The sequence below is a fragment of the Myodes glareolus genome, chromosome 17 (genome assembly GCF_982192425.1).
Source record: "Myodes glareolus chromosome 17, mMyoGla1.1, whole genome shotgun sequence".
Taxonomy (NCBI): domain Eukaryota; kingdom Metazoa; phylum Chordata; class Mammalia; order Rodentia; family Cricetidae; genus Myodes; species Myodes glareolus.
Genome location: NC_142042.1, coordinates 55,031,907 through 55,049,753, shown reverse-complemented (window position 1 = coordinate 55,049,753; position 17,847 = coordinate 55,031,907). Strand labels below are relative to the sequence as shown.

General features: G+C 43.7%; 2 long non-coding RNA genes across 2 annotated transcripts; one reads left to right on the top strand and one right to left on the bottom strand.

The window, feature by feature from the left end:
• Nucleotides 1–1,210: 1,210 nt before the first annotated feature.
• On the bottom strand, nt 1,211–5,778 carry LOC146891272 (uncharacterized). Its single transcript, XR_014997662.2, has 2 exons — nt 5,467–5,778; nt 1,211–1,494 (listed from the first exon to the last, which is right to left on the bottom strand). It is a non-coding gene; the product is annotated as an uncharacterized LOC146891272 (long non-coding RNA).
• A 602-nt stretch (nt 5,779–6,380) lies between these two features.
• Nucleotides 6,381–11,238, top strand: LOC146891271 (uncharacterized). Its single transcript, XR_014997818.2, has 2 exons — nt 6,381–6,844; nt 10,911–11,238. It is a non-coding gene; the product is annotated as an uncharacterized LOC146891271 (long non-coding RNA).
• Nucleotides 11,239–17,847: the final 6,609 nt, after the last annotated feature.

The window sequence follows — 17,847 nt, the reverse complement described above, 5'->3', positions numbered from 1 at the left end:
CATCCAGATCTTTAACGGAATCCGGTGGAGGGCACCCCATTTCCACGAAAGAAGTTCTCTAGTCGGAAGGAATAGGCCTCCTGCCCCCACGGTACTACTGCACCCCGAAAGGCAAACTGTGCTTTAGGTAAACACTGGAGTCTCAATGTGGAAGCCAGTGTTTTCACACAGCACAAGGGACTATCAATTTGGCTGAACAGCGTATAAGCAGTCCAAACCCAACTCAGGCCCGGGCCTCTCCACAGCTTGAACTCTTCCCTCTGTGTGTGTGTTGTGGGGGAGGCTCCAGTTAGCAGTCTATCTTGGCTTTCCCCGAGAGGTCACTGCATGGCCAGGGTCCCAACCTCTTGAGCATGACGAAAAGGCAGCTCCAATTCCCCCATCGTGTTCACAGAGAAACAGCGGCCACCCCACGCTTTTCCCCTCTGCGTCTTCCTCTGGCTTTTCTACCTTGGTTTCTCTCTTCTCTTCGGCAGCTTCTTCCATCTGAAGGCATCCTCCAACCTGCCACCGAAAACAGGCACAAGTGCACTGTCCTCCCTGCTGGCCCAGCCAGCCTCTCTCCAGGATCATTTCCCCCTGCCTCTCCCGGTTCCAGGAGCAGAAAGACAGCACCGGGAGGTCTGATTCTGGTTAGAGTCCCCGTTTGTCCCGTGGACTTCGTCACCTCTAGTCAGACCCCGAGCCTCTCCCCAAGGTAGCTGCACTCCTAACAGACGGCTGATATGGCCCAGGTTTTCACCACTACCAAATGGCTAGGCTTGTTCCTGTGGGCCACAGGAGTGTGTACTGTGGGGTAGGCCTGCCTCAGACCTGGACTAGAGGAGAGAGGGCAGGTTCTGTCACATCTGGAATGTCTGGCCTGTATTCTAGGGAGAAAGAAATAGACAAGAAAAGCAGAATCAAGGGGGAAGTACCGGTTATCTGGAACTCAGAGGTCTACCCCAGCATTGACTTTATAATCTTCAGAATCAAGGGGAAGCTGGTTATCTGGAACACAGAGGTCTAACCCAGCATTGACTTTACAATCTTCAGAACCAAGGGGAAACACCAATTATCTGGAACACAGAGGTCTATACCAGCATTGACTTTATAATCTTCAGAACCAAGGGGAAGCACCGGTTATCTGGAACACAGAGGTCTAACCCAGCATTGACTTTACAATCTTCAGAACCAAGGGGAAACACCAATTATCTGGAACACAGAGGTCTATACCAGCATTGACTTTATAATCTTCAGAACCAAGGGGAAGCACCGGTTATCTGGAACACAGAGGTCTAACCCAGCATTGACTTTATAATCTTCTTATCAAAGGTAGGAACGGAACAGTGGGAGGCACTGGACCACACAGAGTCAAAGTCCTCAGCTGCCCATGGTGGAGAGGAAGCAGCCTCCTGAAAGTTCTGGGGTGAAGGCAGCAGAGCGAAGTCCGGAGGCTGACTTGCTCAGTGCTATCTGTATGCGCCGGCGAGGCACAGCTCCTAAGTCGGGCCCCTGTGAAATGAAAACAATTGCAGGGCTGTGAGCAGGAAGCAAAGCCATGACACCAGTTACGTCCTAGGCAAGGGTCAGAAGCCATAGCTGTGAGCAACGCTGTGCTGACTCAGGAGAGGAGCAGCCATGGCTCAGTGGCTCAGTGGATGTTTGTTTACTGGAGGGTGTACAGACGGGATAAGGTAGCTCTCTTCTCAGTGAGCATCATGGAATACAGATGTGCACAGCTGGGCTCAGAAGGGGAGGAGCAGAATGGCCGTTCCCTCAGCAGATCCTACCCGAATCTGGGTTTGTGGAGATCTTGTAGGTTCCAGAAGTTCCAGAGTAGTGATGAAGAGCCAGGCTTTGATGTCACATGGGGAGCTTGTACTGGGCTACCTTAGGCAAGTTTCTTTTCTTTTCTTTTTCAAATGTTCTCTCTCTCTCTCTCTCTCTCTCTCTCTCTCTCTCTCTCTCTGTGTGTGTGTGTGTGTGTGTGTGGTGTATTTTAGCATACATGCTACGGAACATGTATGGAGGGCAGAAGAAAATGTCATAGAGGGGTTCCCATGGGACTCAAACTCAGGTTGCCAGGCTTGCACAGCTGAGCCATCTTGCCAGCCCTTAAACACATTTCTTAACAACTGTCTATGAGACAACCATCTCAGAAAGTCTAGAAATAACTAAGATTATATATGTGCTCGTGTGCATGTACATATATGTATGTACATATGTATATATGCATGCACCTAGTATTTAAGAAATGTGTAATAAATTCTAGTTTTGAAAACTAGAGTCAGCTGAACACTAGAAGGCCCTTAGAATGTGATGGAATGGTTTTCCACGAGGCAGGTAAGTTCACCAGCCACCAGTGTTGTTATATGATCAGTTCCTTCCGACTAGTAATCGCAAGTGGAACTAATTGTGCCACTGGCACCTCCTGAGAGCTTGCTCGCTGTGCACCAGGCACAGGACTCCTTGTCTGGATTAGTTATGAGCTGGCCTCCAGGCTCTGAAGCTAATGTAACCTCCTGATGAAGCCAGGAAGGCTTGCATGCAGCTCTGTCTTCTCTGGGATGTTTACTCCTCAAGGTTGGCACGTTTATCAGCTGCTGGCTCTGAGAGTTTCCACGTGTCAAGCATGTGGAGCGTGTTTTGCTGCGTTTCACTTGGATTGGTGAATAAAAAGCTCTGACCTCCCCGGAGTCCTTCTGGGCTTGCGGAGGAGGCTCGGGGGGCCCAGAGACCAAAATTAGGCAGACTTAACCACAGCAGTGACCTGAGGAGCTTTCTCTAACCCAGACCTGCTTCCTGGTGTTAGTCATGTGATCCAGCTGTGTCTCTTCCACACCAGGATCCAGTCTTGCAGGCAGCAGGCAAGTGTCTGCTTAAGCGGTGTGGCAGGGCAGCTGGGACATAACTTAGTTCTTGCCTTTTTATTCACAGCCACCAGTCCTGCTGTGTCCCCTCCCCCCATGTGCCCTCTATGTCAGCAATAACTGGAAAAATAGTCAGGGTGAGATTTCCTGGGTACACAGCATGGAAGACATCTGAGAGGCTTTCAGAGGGAGATGCTATAAGGATTGTGATCAGACTGTCAGAGCCCAAGCCTGGCCTTACCACTAGCTTGGTTGAAGGGTGCTAGCAAGCTCCTTATAGCTCTAAATATCACTTCTCTTACATGCAAAGCAGGGTTGGCAATGAAAACTCTGTTATCTTATACAATACTTAATCCAGCATCAATTATTGTATATAAACAAGTAAACACACACAGCTGCAGGTGCAAATGTGTTCAGATGTAAATATAACATAAAAAGACATATCCGTACACAAAGCTGTATACGTAAATATGTGAGTATGCACGCTTATGAAATAACTCTTGGGAGCTAGAAGAAGCCAGAAAGTATAATTCTACCCTCCCATGCCTCTGCAAACAGGATCAGTCAAATAGGCATTCCAAATGATGAGCACGGCCCTAAGAGGCAATGGTGTGGAAGAGGTAAACCCAGGGAACTTGGAGGAAAACCTCTTGGCCTGTGTTTGGGAAAATAAAGGTTGAGGGCAATGGCTTCCTGAGTAGGACTTGCTTCAGAATGAGAAGGAAAGAGAAGCCCAGCCTAGGAATGGCCAGCCCTGGAGAGGAGAGAAGAAGCTGTCTATTCTCCTGCCTCCTTCCGAGTTACATCGGGCAAAGGAACCAACTCCTCATGGAAATACAAACCTGGGAAAAATTAAAAAGAAAAATAACCCGATACCCTATGGCTAGACCCAATGGTTGTCCCTGTGAGATTTACACAGAATCTTATCTGTGGTCAGGCTCAATACCAAAGAGATGGCCAAGTTTCCTAGGACAGAACCTCCCGTGGCTGTGTCAGTTGGGTCTCCTCTGTCCTCAGAATAAAAGAAAACAAAGGCTCTCAGCGTAGGTGCCACACACCTCCGTCTCCCAGACAGACTCACGCCGGAGGCTCACTCTGCGCCCGGGGTAACATTTGGTGCCACAAGGAAGTCGTCTCCCGGCTGGCGGCCTCTCCCCCGCTTTATCTCACCCTCACCATTCCTTTCACTTTGACATAATGAAAGTGCAGCCTGCACACTGCCTCGAGATTGCATATGATAATTGGAACCATGTGTCCGAGCTGGCATCCCTTCAAAGGGCTTTGGAACTCTGACTTGGGCTGTCCTCTGATTGCAATAGCAATTCCCCGAGCTAGCTCTCCAGCTTCGCATTCCTGCAGCTGCACCTTAGTGTTAACTCTTGCCAGTGGGAGGCTGCTGTGCACAGAGCCCACTCCTGAAGCCGGGAGGTGGCTGGCCATTCCGTCTCTCCAAGCACAAAGCGCACATCCAAAGCGGGCCTCCGGGCACTGACTTTTCAGACAGCCGTCATGGGAGCCAGCAGGTTCATTGGCCTTTTGACAGAAGTTGTGCATTGGCAGATCAACTCTCACGAGTTCTTTTGGGACACTGCCTGAACTCTCGGGGACATGGCACTGGATCTGCTGTGGCCCAGCAGCGTATTCTGTTTGCTTTGACTTGTGTTGGAGAAAGCACCCAAGCATTGGTGTTTCACCAGTTCATTCCTGAGAGAGATGCAACATCAAAGGTGACTCTCAAAGACAATAAACTCAAGATGTGTGACTGGAATGGGATTCCTGGGGGACCCTATTCCATCCAACAAAGAATGAGTACATGTCTTGGAGCTATGAGATGTCATGGCAGGTCTGGGGCAGATGAAGGAGTAAGATGGGCCCCTGCCTTTTACCTCGGAGAAGGCTGACAGGAGAATTCGAACCCTGTTTAGCATCTAGATATACCTGCATACCACATAGCCACATACCTACAGCTGGTGGACAGCTTCAGAGATCCCGGTGTTGGCAGGCATCAGCCCTGCCCCCTCCTCCCATGGCTCTCCCTGCTTTCTTCTGACCTGCTCTCATTCCCAACCCTACAAGGGCCCAGTTCCTCAACCAAGCCTGGCTAGGTCCTTGGCCTTGCCTCAGGTTCCCTGAGATGTACTTCTCAAGATTTTATGCTCACCAAAAGCACCCAGAGGTCTAAGTGGGGACCGAGAGCTGAGCTTCTACGTTCTAAGCACGCCCAATGATGCCAGTGCTGTTACTCCGGGGCCCACACTTTGAAGAGCTAGGCCTGGGACCTTACCTCATCTCTTAGTGGACTAGTCACCGGTTCTCATCTAGGAACTTGGATGGGGTTCCTAGTTCCTTGGTTCTTAGAGTCTAAATCGGACTTATGTAACCATCCTGGGAATTTAATCTTAAATCCATAGTCCATGTCCCCCAAAGATCAGCTCTGTTACCATTCCTGGAAAGGTAGAAGTCAGAAAGGGGCCTGTCTGACCAACAACATACCAGAAAGAATGTGCTGGTGAGAGCGACAACCAAGGTTCCCCAAAGCAGGACTCGTAATAGAGGAAAGCTGGAGGCAGAATCGGGCTGTAGAGAACAGTGTGTGACAGAAGAGATAACTTACCACATAGCACCAAGCATGGAGGGAACACAAGGCTTGATCACAAACAGAATGTCACTGTGGAAACGTGGTGTAGGCTCTCCATCTTTTCCTGGTTCTGACCAAGTCTCTCTCTTCAGTTTATCTTCTAGATAACGAGGGATGAAATGTCACTCTTTTTGGATGAGTTGTGGGCCATCCTACAGCTTCCCAGAGGGATTGTTTGCCCTCAGCCCAGGGAGGCTTACATAACCCTTTCTACAGACATCAGTAATCGCTGTAAAAAGGCAAATGCCACATTTCAATGTGTGAAACAAGCAGTTCCCAGTGCCCCGAGAAAGCCCGTCCTCCGAGGCTTTATGCTGGGGAGTTCTGTAGCCAGACCATATCTAGAGTCACTCCGAACATTCAGAAGCCGCACACCAGGCCTCCTGATGGCCATATGTGGTGTTCCCACTGCAGGCTCTCACCCTCAAAGGCAACATACAGTTTATTTACAGTCGGTCATATTTGAAGAATGCCATTTAAAAATAACCCACTCTATCCCTTCTCTCTTTAGTTGGCTCCTTTCTGGTTTCATAATAGTCCCTGCTATAATCACAATCTTTCTTTGATCCAGGACATAAAAATATCACTATTTTGGGTAAGAGATCATGGACACAATAAAAATGAGTCTTACGACTGCCCTAAGAGGAGATTTGCTGAAAAAAAATATTGCAAAGAATTCAAACTACCCAAAGTTTATCAGACCAGATGGCCAGAGAGCACTCTGCATTAATAGTTTCTCATAGCATTAGATCAACGTAAACACACTTTTGTGTGCCAAAAGTCAAGGATTAACATCATCACCCAGAATCCTTGTGGTTTGCATGCAGGTAAATGGTGCCATGGCCCACAAGCCTCACTTCTGGGAAAATACGTTGTTTCGGAGACTGGAGTTTCACTGTTGTTGCTGCTGCTGTTGTTTTAAATTTGACCAAGTGGTTCTACCCAGAGTATGATCCAGAAGACAAAAATGTGGGTAAATGTCCCTCCCAGTCGGCATTGATCACTTACTCCAGCAGCCTTGGAGGCAGCCCCGGCGACCGGTCCAGCTGGAAGCGCATGCGCTTGCTGCTAATCTTCTTCTGGGCTCACCTTCACTTGGGCCATTTCCTGACTTTGCGCCACGTGTCCCGGGAAGCTCCGTCTCCTGCTAGCCAGGACTGTGCTGAGCAATCGCAGGCATGAGACTCATGGAAGGAAAGAGTGATGAAAGCGCAGAGAGCCTTGAGCAAGAGGGCCCAACATACATCAAAGGACTCGGGTGGCTCGTGAAAACAGAAAGTGAAACCCCATTCATTGAGAGATTTAGTCGACATCCACTTTAATCGCGGCTTTATTGGGTTGCGGTTTATATTGGGTGAGTCACAAAAGTCTTTTTTGTTGTTGTTGTTCTTTTTTTTTTTTTTACAAGTGGAAGAAGTTTTTCGGTTACTTTACTCATAGTGTAAGGCTTAGTCCTTCTTGAAGCAATAAAGACGAGATTAAAACGGAATAACCAGACCCTAGAGAAATGAGAAAGCTAGAAACAACAACCAAGCGACCTATCGTACGTGGGAACTGCGGGATGACGCTGGGCATTGCTCTCTTTTCGCCTAGACACTCCGCACAGTCAACTATGTGCTTTGACAAGAGGTGCCGGGCCCTAGGGATACACACAACCCAATAACGCACATACTGACTTCTTCCATCGGTTACTGGGAAAATACCCCACACCTTAGACTACCAATCCACATGCTTTTTTTTTTTTTTTTTTTTTTTTTTGATGGATGTGTATTTTCGTGATGGAGGGACACATGAGATAGGGAGATCAGGACAATAGTACAGAATCAGAATTCCAGAAGACCAGTCCAGATGCCTCTGCCTGGTTATCTGCATTTGATTTCTTCACCTGTCATGTCGGAGAATCCTTTGATTAGGAGTTGAAGTGCCAGTTCTGAAAAGTCTTCATCCTAGAGCTATTTATCAGTATGACCTGTCCCTTACATAGGAGACTCAACAGTTTTGTTCTATTACGGCAGCATGGAAAGGACAGAGGTAGGAGGTCATTAGAGAAAAAAAAGTTCTTGCCCCTAGTAGGGGAAGCAAAAGGGATGGAAGAGTTTGAAGTGCTGAGAAAAAGGACCCTTCATGGTCCCCTGTTTGATCGCATATATAAGTGAATTTCTGCTTATTTTGAACTAAAGAGTCTCTCCAATGTCTCCACCCATTCATTCACTGCTGACCCAGGAGTACTCTCTGGACAGTGCAAGAGTTGATTTATGCTGGTGTCAATCCAACAAGTCTTTGAAAACAGCTATGCATCTCCCATCTAAGGCTTTATTTCCTCTACTAAACAGGTCCTTCAGTCCCCTGTATGATCGTTTCCAGACCTTGCTATTCAGACCAACCCTCCCTGGACACACTCTAATTTGTTCCTTTCAAATGTGGTAAATGTGGTGTCCAGAAGGAAACAGAATGCTCTAGCTGCAGACTGACCAGCCCTAACTATAACCGGACTATTAACTCATTTGAACCACATGGCGTACCTATTTCCAGCAACACAGACTGATAATACGCAGACTTTCCAAGTTGCAACATCACACTAGATTTCCACTCTGAGTTGACGGTATATTATGATGCCCTTGATTTTGGTTTTAGTTCCTACTATTATAACCAGGACTCTTCCATCTTGCGTTTTTTTTTCCATGATTGTTTGACCTTCACAGTCATCTGTCTTACTAAATAGTGAGATAGAAGATCTATGTGGCCGGGAACTCTAGCTGACTCATTGTAATATCCAGAGTCTATCACTGTGCCTCAGATGCTGACACATTGCTGTATTTTCTGCTAAGTGCAAGCTTTAGAATGAAGACACCGAGAAAGGGCCAAGCAAAACCTTTGAATCCAAAGTAAAGTATAAGGCACCAAACCTTACAGTGGCAACCCTGGAGGAGAACAGTTCGGTAACTGTTAGGAACTCATCCAGGCAAGCCCACCTAATGATCAAATCAGTAGGAAGAAACAAAAATGAAATAAATTTTTTATTTATTAATTCAAATCGAGGGGTCAAGAAAGAACACTGGTCCAGTCCAGCTCCGGTTTTGGTTGTTTTCTTCTTCCTGACACTAAGACAAGTTCTTTCTCTTGGTTATCCTGCAGGAGAGGAGGAACCTCTGGCTCTAAAAGTTAGAACCTAGGATAAGTAAGGGATGTTCAACAACCTGTGTGGTCACTGACGTGGTATCTTTCTGAATCTTGATCTGGTAATCCAACACATTGATTGTTTCTCTAAACTACCAGAGAAGTAGGCAGGATGAGGCTGACCTGAATAGAAATAACAATGAAGTTATGGCCCAAGGCAGCCACCGCAAGTTCATTGTGACTGTACACCAAGTTCCTTACTTTGCTGTCTTTCCTTCCACTGTCTGAACCAGGGTTTCCTTTAACAGACTTCTAAACTTTGTGTTTGCTGGTCATACTTGAGATCTTTTGTTCATTCCTTTGTTCACTAAAGTCAATGGCTGTGTAGAAGTTGAGAACACATATGTAGTTAAAAAATCAAATATGGAATTTATGATCTAGAGATGGAAAAAAATAATCCAGAAATAAGTGAAAGTGTGGCCATAATGGATACTGGAAAGAGAAATTCTTGAGATCCTGAGCACTGAAATGATGAATTCTGACCTTGCTGGGGAAGAAACACGATGTGAAATGAGAGACGAGGGCAATGAGCTGTGTAAGGATGGAGTGAGGGAGCGTCCAAGCAAACGCCATGGTTTTACGTCAAGGGCCTGATGGAGAGGGGGTTCAGCAAGTACCAGAAGCAGCAAAGAGGCTGTTCTAACAGACCATCACACAGTGGAAGCCTGAGGGAAAATGAGGCAGTGGAAGACAGTCATTAACAATAATTCTGATCTATAGCAGCGTTCTTTGAGTCTAACTATGCAATCATTTTTAATTCAGATTCCCTACCCTGCTTGCAAGCATTTTATAGACTCGGCTGACAATTCCTTGAGAAGACAAAATGCTCCATGTGTAGATCATGGACCCGATAGAACAATCGCAGATGTGAGGATAGTCTTTCAAAGGAAAGGAGATTTTTTCTTTGTTTAACAGGAATGCACAAGCATCCCTGAAAGCATAAGGAAGAAGCCAGGAGAAGCTTTAAGTGCTAGGGACGATTAAGGAGAAAAACCAGTCCTCAGTGAGGAAAGCTGGGCGTGACTTTGTTTCTTCCTCTGACCACTTCTATCTAATCCTTAAGGATCCCATCACTCAACAACCCATCGCATGTATCAGTGTTCTTCCTTACTAGAAAGAAATGTCAACAGGTGACCACGGAGCACGATCCTCTTTCCTTTCCACTGTCGCCGAGCACTATAACACTGCTCACAAACTCATAACTGAGCAGTGACACCCTCTATTCTTGCTCACTCATTGAGTCGCCTGTCCTTTTAACAAGGGGATTGAGTTTCTGCTGCACACTGTGCTGAGTGATTAAAAACATTAGCAGTGCAGAATGCTGACTGCTGTGGGCTCGCAGGCCAGCCAGAAAACCACCATGAGAATGGTGATCTAGGTAAGAAAAACTTAATTCTGCATATGTAAGCACGGAGTGCCAGTCAGGCCTGCTGGAGCTGAAGGGCAAAATATGGGGAGAAAACTATTGTTCATGGCAGGCCTTCTCTAGCAGAGAAGGTATCATCTGTAGACACAGAGATGCAGGAAAACATAGAGAAGTGGGCAACTGAGCAAAAAGGAGTTGTACAGACTGGTTGAACAATTTTTAAATGGAGAAATACAAATGACCATTGAAAACACGTAACATGCTCAATTATCGTCAATGATCATGATACAAATTGTATCAGAATGGCTACCATCAAGAAAGCAAAAACCAACAAATATTAGTAAAGACACAGACAAAAGGTCATCTTACATACTATTGAGGTAAATAAAGTCAAACCTGGGAATCAATATGATATGGAAGTTCCTAAAAAAAACAATGATCTAATTATACCACTGTTGGGCGTCTATCCCAAACAATCACAGTCAGCTTACTAGAGAGATATTTGCAAGACCGTGTCTATTATGAGACATATTGAGCCTGGGTGTCACCAACAGATTCATAGATAAAGGAAATGTGGCCTGTGTACACCAGGGAGTCATAATCAGAAAGAATGGGATTGCGTTCTCTGTGGGGAAATGGCTAGAACTAGAGATCATTCTGCTGAGCACATAAGCCATAGTCCCAAAGACAAATATCACATGTGGAATTGGCCCTGAAGCAGAGGGCTTGAAAGTGAAAGGATTATTAGGGTGTGGAACAGGGAAAGAGGTGTGCAGAAGGTGATAAGAAACAATAGGGGAAATGTTGAAGTGTAGTATGTGCATTGTGGGATTATAGTGAAACCTCTTATTTCATAAAGTTTTCTTATTGTTTAAAGAATGAAAAAAGAAAGTGGATGGCCATAGAAGATTCCAGGGCTCATGGAGTTTAACCGGGACCACTGGGAGGAAGCTATGTAGGCCTGCTTACACCCCCCAAGGCTTGGCTGATTCATCCACATTCCTTTCCTGGCCCACAGCATGTGCTGAGGTCTGGGTGGAGCTGTTATGGAATACAATGACAGGCGGAGACTTCTGCACATTCACACCCAAGACCTTGTCCTCAGAAGTTCTGCTATGTTTCTCCATGGGAAGGTTGTCTGAGGAGTCCTCAGCTCGGGGCACCCCCTATTCTGCTCAAAGACAAAATAAAAAAGAATGACAACACACTGATCCTCCCTTCTGTGCGCGCCTGCCAACGTGCCAGATCCAGCCCAGGTGCCACATACAGTGCCCCAGCCTAGTCAACACACCTCTGCCTGTGTCACAACTGTATCTCCAGGCTTCCTTGCCTACCTCACCAATGCAAGGCTCCTCCTACCATATCCAATCTCGGCACCCAGACAGGTCAAACCCTATACGTTAGGCTTGGACCAGAACACACATCTTCTAACATCTGACTTTATTCCCAGTCCCCTCTGTCCACATGACTTTACTCCACCTAAACCATTTCCAATCTCTAGGCCTAACCTGCCTACACATCCTCTCTTCTGCCCTACCCAGCCCTGTCCGTATAAGAAACTGAACTATTATGCCCAGATCTCATTGCAAACAATAAGAACAACATGAAAGATCAAGCCAGCATCTCCCCTCCAAAACCTACCAGTCCTGTAAAAATGTTTGCCAATGAGGATTACCTAGGCGAAACCCAGGGCACAGAATTTAAAAGAAAAATCATGAACTTTGTCCAAAAATTTAAGGAGTTTAAAGAAAACACAAAGAAACCAAATAAAATCAAGAAGAAAGAATGTAAGGATAAGCATGAGTGAAATACAAGAAAACACAAACATAGACTGATGGGAAATGCAAAGTTAATCTAGGAGTTAAAACTGAAATCCAGTAAACAAATATAAACATTGAAGATATCCAAACAGAAGTGAAGATGGAACTGAAAAAACCAATAACCGAACTAGAAAACTCAAAGGGGAGCCTCACAAGTAGAGTGAATCAAGAAGAAGACAGAATGTCAAGACTTGGAGAGGGAGACTCTTGACCAAATAAACAAGGAATATGAAAAAACATGCTAAACACAAGAAAAGGATATACAGTAAATGTAGGACACAATGAGAAATCCAAATCTTCAAGTTATGTGCATAGATGAAGGAGAAGAATCCCAAGTTAATGGCACAGACCAGACTTTAAAGGATCATAGAAGAAAGCTTTGCCAGGCTAAGGAAGAGCATACTCATACAGACACAAAAAGCACACAGAACATCAAATAGACAAGACAGGACAGAAATTACCCACAGTATATTCAGGTTAAAACACTAAATACACAGAACAAAGAAAGTATATTGAAAACTGCAAAAAAAAAAAACCTACAAATCACATATAAGGAAAAATCTATTAGAGTAACACCTGGTTTCTAATGGAAACTTTGAAAGCCAGAAGAGTCTGGAGTAATTGTATTCCAGTGCCTAAGGCAGAAGACCATGGTGTACAATGTAAACTAATATACCCAGCAAAACTATCTGCCATCATTGAAGGAAAAAGACATTTTTTTCCCACAATATAAATAGTGTAAAAAAAGAGTTTATGTCCAACAAACTAAACGTAAAGAAAATACAAGAAACATTATTTCAGGCTGAAGAGAGAAATGAGCACAGCCAAGAGACTGTGGAAAGAAGCAAAAAAGCCATAATTATTAAAACAAAATATCCCTGAGAGCACAACACCAGAGATCAACAACACAATGACTGCAACACACAAATTTCAATAATAAATTTAAATATAATGGTGTCAATTCTCCAGTCAAGTGACAAAGGCTGACTGAATGGCTCAAGAAACAAAGTCCATTTATTTGTAGTCTACAGGAAACACAGCTGTAAAGTAGGCACGCCCTCCCTTGCAGTAAATGAATGAGGAAGAAACTTCCAACCAATGGGACCAGGAAGCAAGCAGGCATCCAATTAAAACCAATAAAAAGAGATAAAGAAGGGCATTTCATTCTGCTCAAAGTATCTTAAACACATATGCACCAGACGCTGATCCACGCAATTTCACAACATTGTACTACTGGATTTAAAGACAAAGATTAACACCAACCTATTAAATATAGGAGACTTCAGAACTCCACTTTCTCCAGTAAAATGTTCATCTGGACAAAACATAAACAGCGGAGTTTATTGGCATTGTGTATCTAAGTGGACCTAGCATATATACAGAGTGTTCCACCCAAACACCAGTGAATGCATATTCTACTCAGCAGCACGCAGAAGCTTCCCAAAATGGAGCACGCACATTCTGGGGGCACAAAACTCATCTTTACAAATTTAGAAAGATTGAAATAATTTCACATATCCTATCTGACCACAATGCAATAACACTTAAAACTGACCACAAAGGAATCTCTAAAAAACACAAATCTCATGGAGATTAAACAACTCATTACTGAATGATGGGTCAAAGGATAAATCAAAAAATAAATAAAAATTTTCCTGGAATAAAATGAAAATTAAAAACAACAAAACCAAACCTCTGGGACACTTTGAAGGCAGTCCTATGGGGGAAATTTATAACTCGAACTGCCCACATTAACAAGCCAGAAAGAACGCAAACAAATGGCTTAATGATGCAATTCAAAACGTTGAAAAAATAAGAACAAACAAAATCCAAACTAAGGCAATGGCAAGAAGCAATAAAATCAGAACAGAAATTAATGAAATAGAAGCAAAGCAAACAATACAAAGGATCAAAACAAAAAATCTAAGAGCTAGTTCCGTGAAAAAATAAACAAGATTGACAGATCCTTGGCCCAACCAACCAAGAAAGAAAGGACCCACATTAACAGAATCAGAAATGAACAGGGAACCATTACAACAGACACCAAAGAACTTCAGAATATTATAATGGAATGTTTTAAAATGTTATAGATTTACTTTAAAAATCTTAATAGATTTACCAACCTTAAATTGGTAAACCTGAAAGAAATGGGAGAATTTCTAGATTCAGTCCAACCACCAAAATTGAACCAAGAGGAGGTCAACAATCTAAACTACCCATAACAAATAAGGAGATTGAAGCAATAATAAAAAGCCTTCCAGGTTTAAAAAAAAAAGTGTGGAGGGTGAGGGGCATGGTCATACATGTCATTAATCCCAGCACTTGGGAGGCATGGGCAGGCAAATCTCTGTGTTTGAAGCCAACTCGGGTCAAGGCAAGACATGTTCCAAGACAGCCACAGCTACACAGAAAAACCCTGTCTTGAAAAAAAGACAAAAATGGCCAGGGCCAGATGAATTCACAGCACGATTCTACCAGACTTTCAAGATCTACAGCCAACCACTCTCAAACTATTCAGAAAGAAAGAGAGAGAGGTGTGGGAAAGGGAGAGAGGGAAGAACAAAATAGGAAAGCAAAAAGACAAACACTCCAGACTCCTACAAAGCCAATCTGACTATAATACCAACGTCAGACGAAGGGCGCAACAAAGAAAATACAGACCAATATCCCTGATGAACACAGATCCAAAAATACTTCATCAAGTACTTGCAAGCAGAATACAGACAGACTTCAAGATTATCCACCATGTCAAAGATGGTTTTATCTCTAAACTGTGGGGGTGATTCAACAAACACAAATCAGTAAATGTAATAAACTACATTAATGGATTTAAAGAAAAAATTACAAGACTATCTCAATAAAATACAAGCAATTTACATAGTCAATGCAATTCCAATCAAAATTCCCATTTCATTTTCCACACAAATAAAAAGACTGACTTAAAATTCATGTGGGCCACAAAAAACCTCAGATAGTCAATATAATCCTGAGCAAGAACAATGCAGGAAGGATCACCATTTCGATCTCAAGATAAATTACAGATCTGTAGTAATAAAAATAAGGTGCTGGCCCAAAAACAGACATTTAGGACCATGGAACAAATTTGAAGACCCAAACATAAATGCATATGACTTTAGTCATTTCGTATTCCACAAAGATGCCAAACACATGCTGGTAAAATGAAAGCATCTTCAAAAAATGGTGCTGGGAAAATTGGATGTCTACATGCAGAAGAAGGAAAATATATCTGCATCTATCGCCTTACATAGAACTATAAATAAATAACTCAAACACCTAGTATGAAACCTGAAACACTTGAACTCCCAGAAGAAAACATAGGCCTAAGAAAGGGCTTTCTGAATTGCCTCAATTTACCCAAGAATTACAACCCACAGTTGTCAAGTGGGCCTTTATGAAACTAAAAAACATCTAAAAAAGCAATCGGGCAAAGAGGAAGCCCATAGAATTGGAGAGAATCTCTGCTAGATATACACCTGACAGAGAATTAATATCTAGAATATATAAAGAACTTTTAAAAGTTTTAAAAAATAAAACAAACAACCCATTCAAATCAATGGGCCTGGGACCTGAACAAGGAGTTCTCAAAGGTAGAAAAAAAATGGCCAAGAAACATCTCAGTGTTCATTGTCCTTAGCAATTAGAGAAACGTAAATGAAAACAATGTTGAGATTTCACCTTACCTCAGCAAAGATCAAAGGAATAAAGAACAATGCTAAGAGGATTCAGAGTAAAGGGACGCTTCATTCACTATTGGCAGGATTGCCGACTGGTGCAGCCACTAGGAAAATTGATGTGCAGAATTCTCTAAGATCTAATCTATCATATGACCCATCTATTCCACTCCCTGGCATATACCCACAAGATTAGACATCCTGTTCCACAGATACCTGCTCAGCCATGGTTGCTGTTGTCCTATTCATAATAGCTAAGAAATAGAAATAATCTAAATGTCCTTCCACTGATGAAGAGATAATACAAATGTGCTACATAAACACTATGAAATACTACTCCGCTGCAAAGAAAAATAAAATCTTATAATTTGCAGGTAGATGGGTGAAACTAGAAAATATCATATTGAGTGCGGCAACCAGAAAGGATCCAGAAAGATCATCGCTGCGTGTTCTCTTTCACCTGAGCCTCCTAGATCCAAATCTTCAGATGTGACTGCATACCCTAGAATAACCACAAAGCCCAGGGAAGTTAAAAGGGCTGGTTGCTGGGATAAGGAGGGGGCGAGGGAGAAATAAAGAGGGGAATTGCAGAGCACAAGTGATCTTTGGAGAAAATGGGAAAATAGAAGGTCTCAAAGTAGGGAAAGGATATAGCTACAGAAGGAGGGAGGAGGGTAGAATATTGTATGCTTGAACAAGTCACAAGAAATCATACTTTTAACTACATAAAAAGACCTAAAATAGTCAGTGTATTAACACACACTTATAATTTAATTAAAAATTTCTCATCGAGGCAGATGATACTGCCCCCAAAAGCCAAGAATCAGCTAACAAAACCCCCAACATCAGACATGAAATTTTTTTTTGAAGTTGTTGGCCAGGTTTGGCCAAGAGACTCCCAAAACACGCAGGCCACTGTCATTGCCCCTATTCCCCCCATAGGTGGAAGGTAAGTCCCTATTGCTAAAGAATACCATACATTTGAGACACAGAACTCAGAGACCCCTGGACTAGAGCTGACCTGAATGTCTTCCCCCTGGGGACTAGCTTGCATGGTACCAGCAGGCACCAGACAAGCTTGCAAGGGAGAGAAGTAGCCAACAGTTCTACCCACTACGACACCTCTGAACCGCAACAGTAACCAGCATGGTGCAATAAACTTAAGTGGTAATTGTTCGGAATATTCTTAAGATGAGCCTCTTAGCCAACACAAATAATTCCAGTCAGACCAAATTAGACAGAGTAAAAGATGCCCATGTTTAATGCAGCGCTCCCGGGTAGCCGGGAAAGCATGGGGAGACTGGGTGGGGGTGGCTTCAGGCAATACCCGAAGACCACGTGTTCCTATTTTGGGCGGCAGCCTAAATAGCCTGTGGGAGACCTACACAAAAAGAGTGATATCACTGCTTGTACGGGAAACCTAGACAACTCCTCGAGGCTAGTGAAGCCATGGTTATTGGAGGAGAACCTACAGCTGACTCTTTACCAACGCAGTATAATCCCTAACTACATTCTAAAGATCTGTCTTTATACCCACAGGTAAGTGTAATCCCCATCTCTCATCAAGGAAACTTCTCTTTGCAACTGACAGAGAGCATTGTAGAAAACCACAGCCTATCAAAATGCAGAGTTGTGGAACTCAGCCCAAAGGATACCTCTGTAAAACAACTCATACACCCAAGGGCCAAGGAACATTGTAAAACAGGGTGCAGAAAAATTATGGAAAGTCAGAGAATCATAAGGCTTACTGTGAGATTGCGTCTCCTAGGAAAGCCAGAAGTCGCATCCATAAAGTCTCACTGGCGTGACTGCTGAACATGGACATGAGGTGAACACAGACAACAACAATAGACATGCCAAAATGGGTAGATAAAGCCCAGAAGGCCTCAACCCCACACAAATAGCTACAGGTCACTAAGGGATACTAAAAGTATGACAAATAGGCTTCCCAGGAATGAGCCCAGCACTTGGTTATCTGATATCAAGTGGTCAGTCCTGAAAGCATTCATGCAAGTGACATTACACGGACTGAGCAGGTTGTTCCATATATTTAGGGATATATGTGTATGCACACAAGTTAATGAAAAATGAGGCAGAGACCATGAATTTGAAAGACAGCAAGGAGAGCATATGGGAGGCTTCAGAGGGGGAAAGGAAAGGAAAGGAAGAAATCATGCAATTATACTAAAATCTTAAAAAATTAAAAGAAACATTTTTTTTCAGTGACAACATGGCATCTGAAGATAACTCTGAGAACAGACTACAAGGCTCTGCATCTGGAGATAAGGATGTCACTTGATGC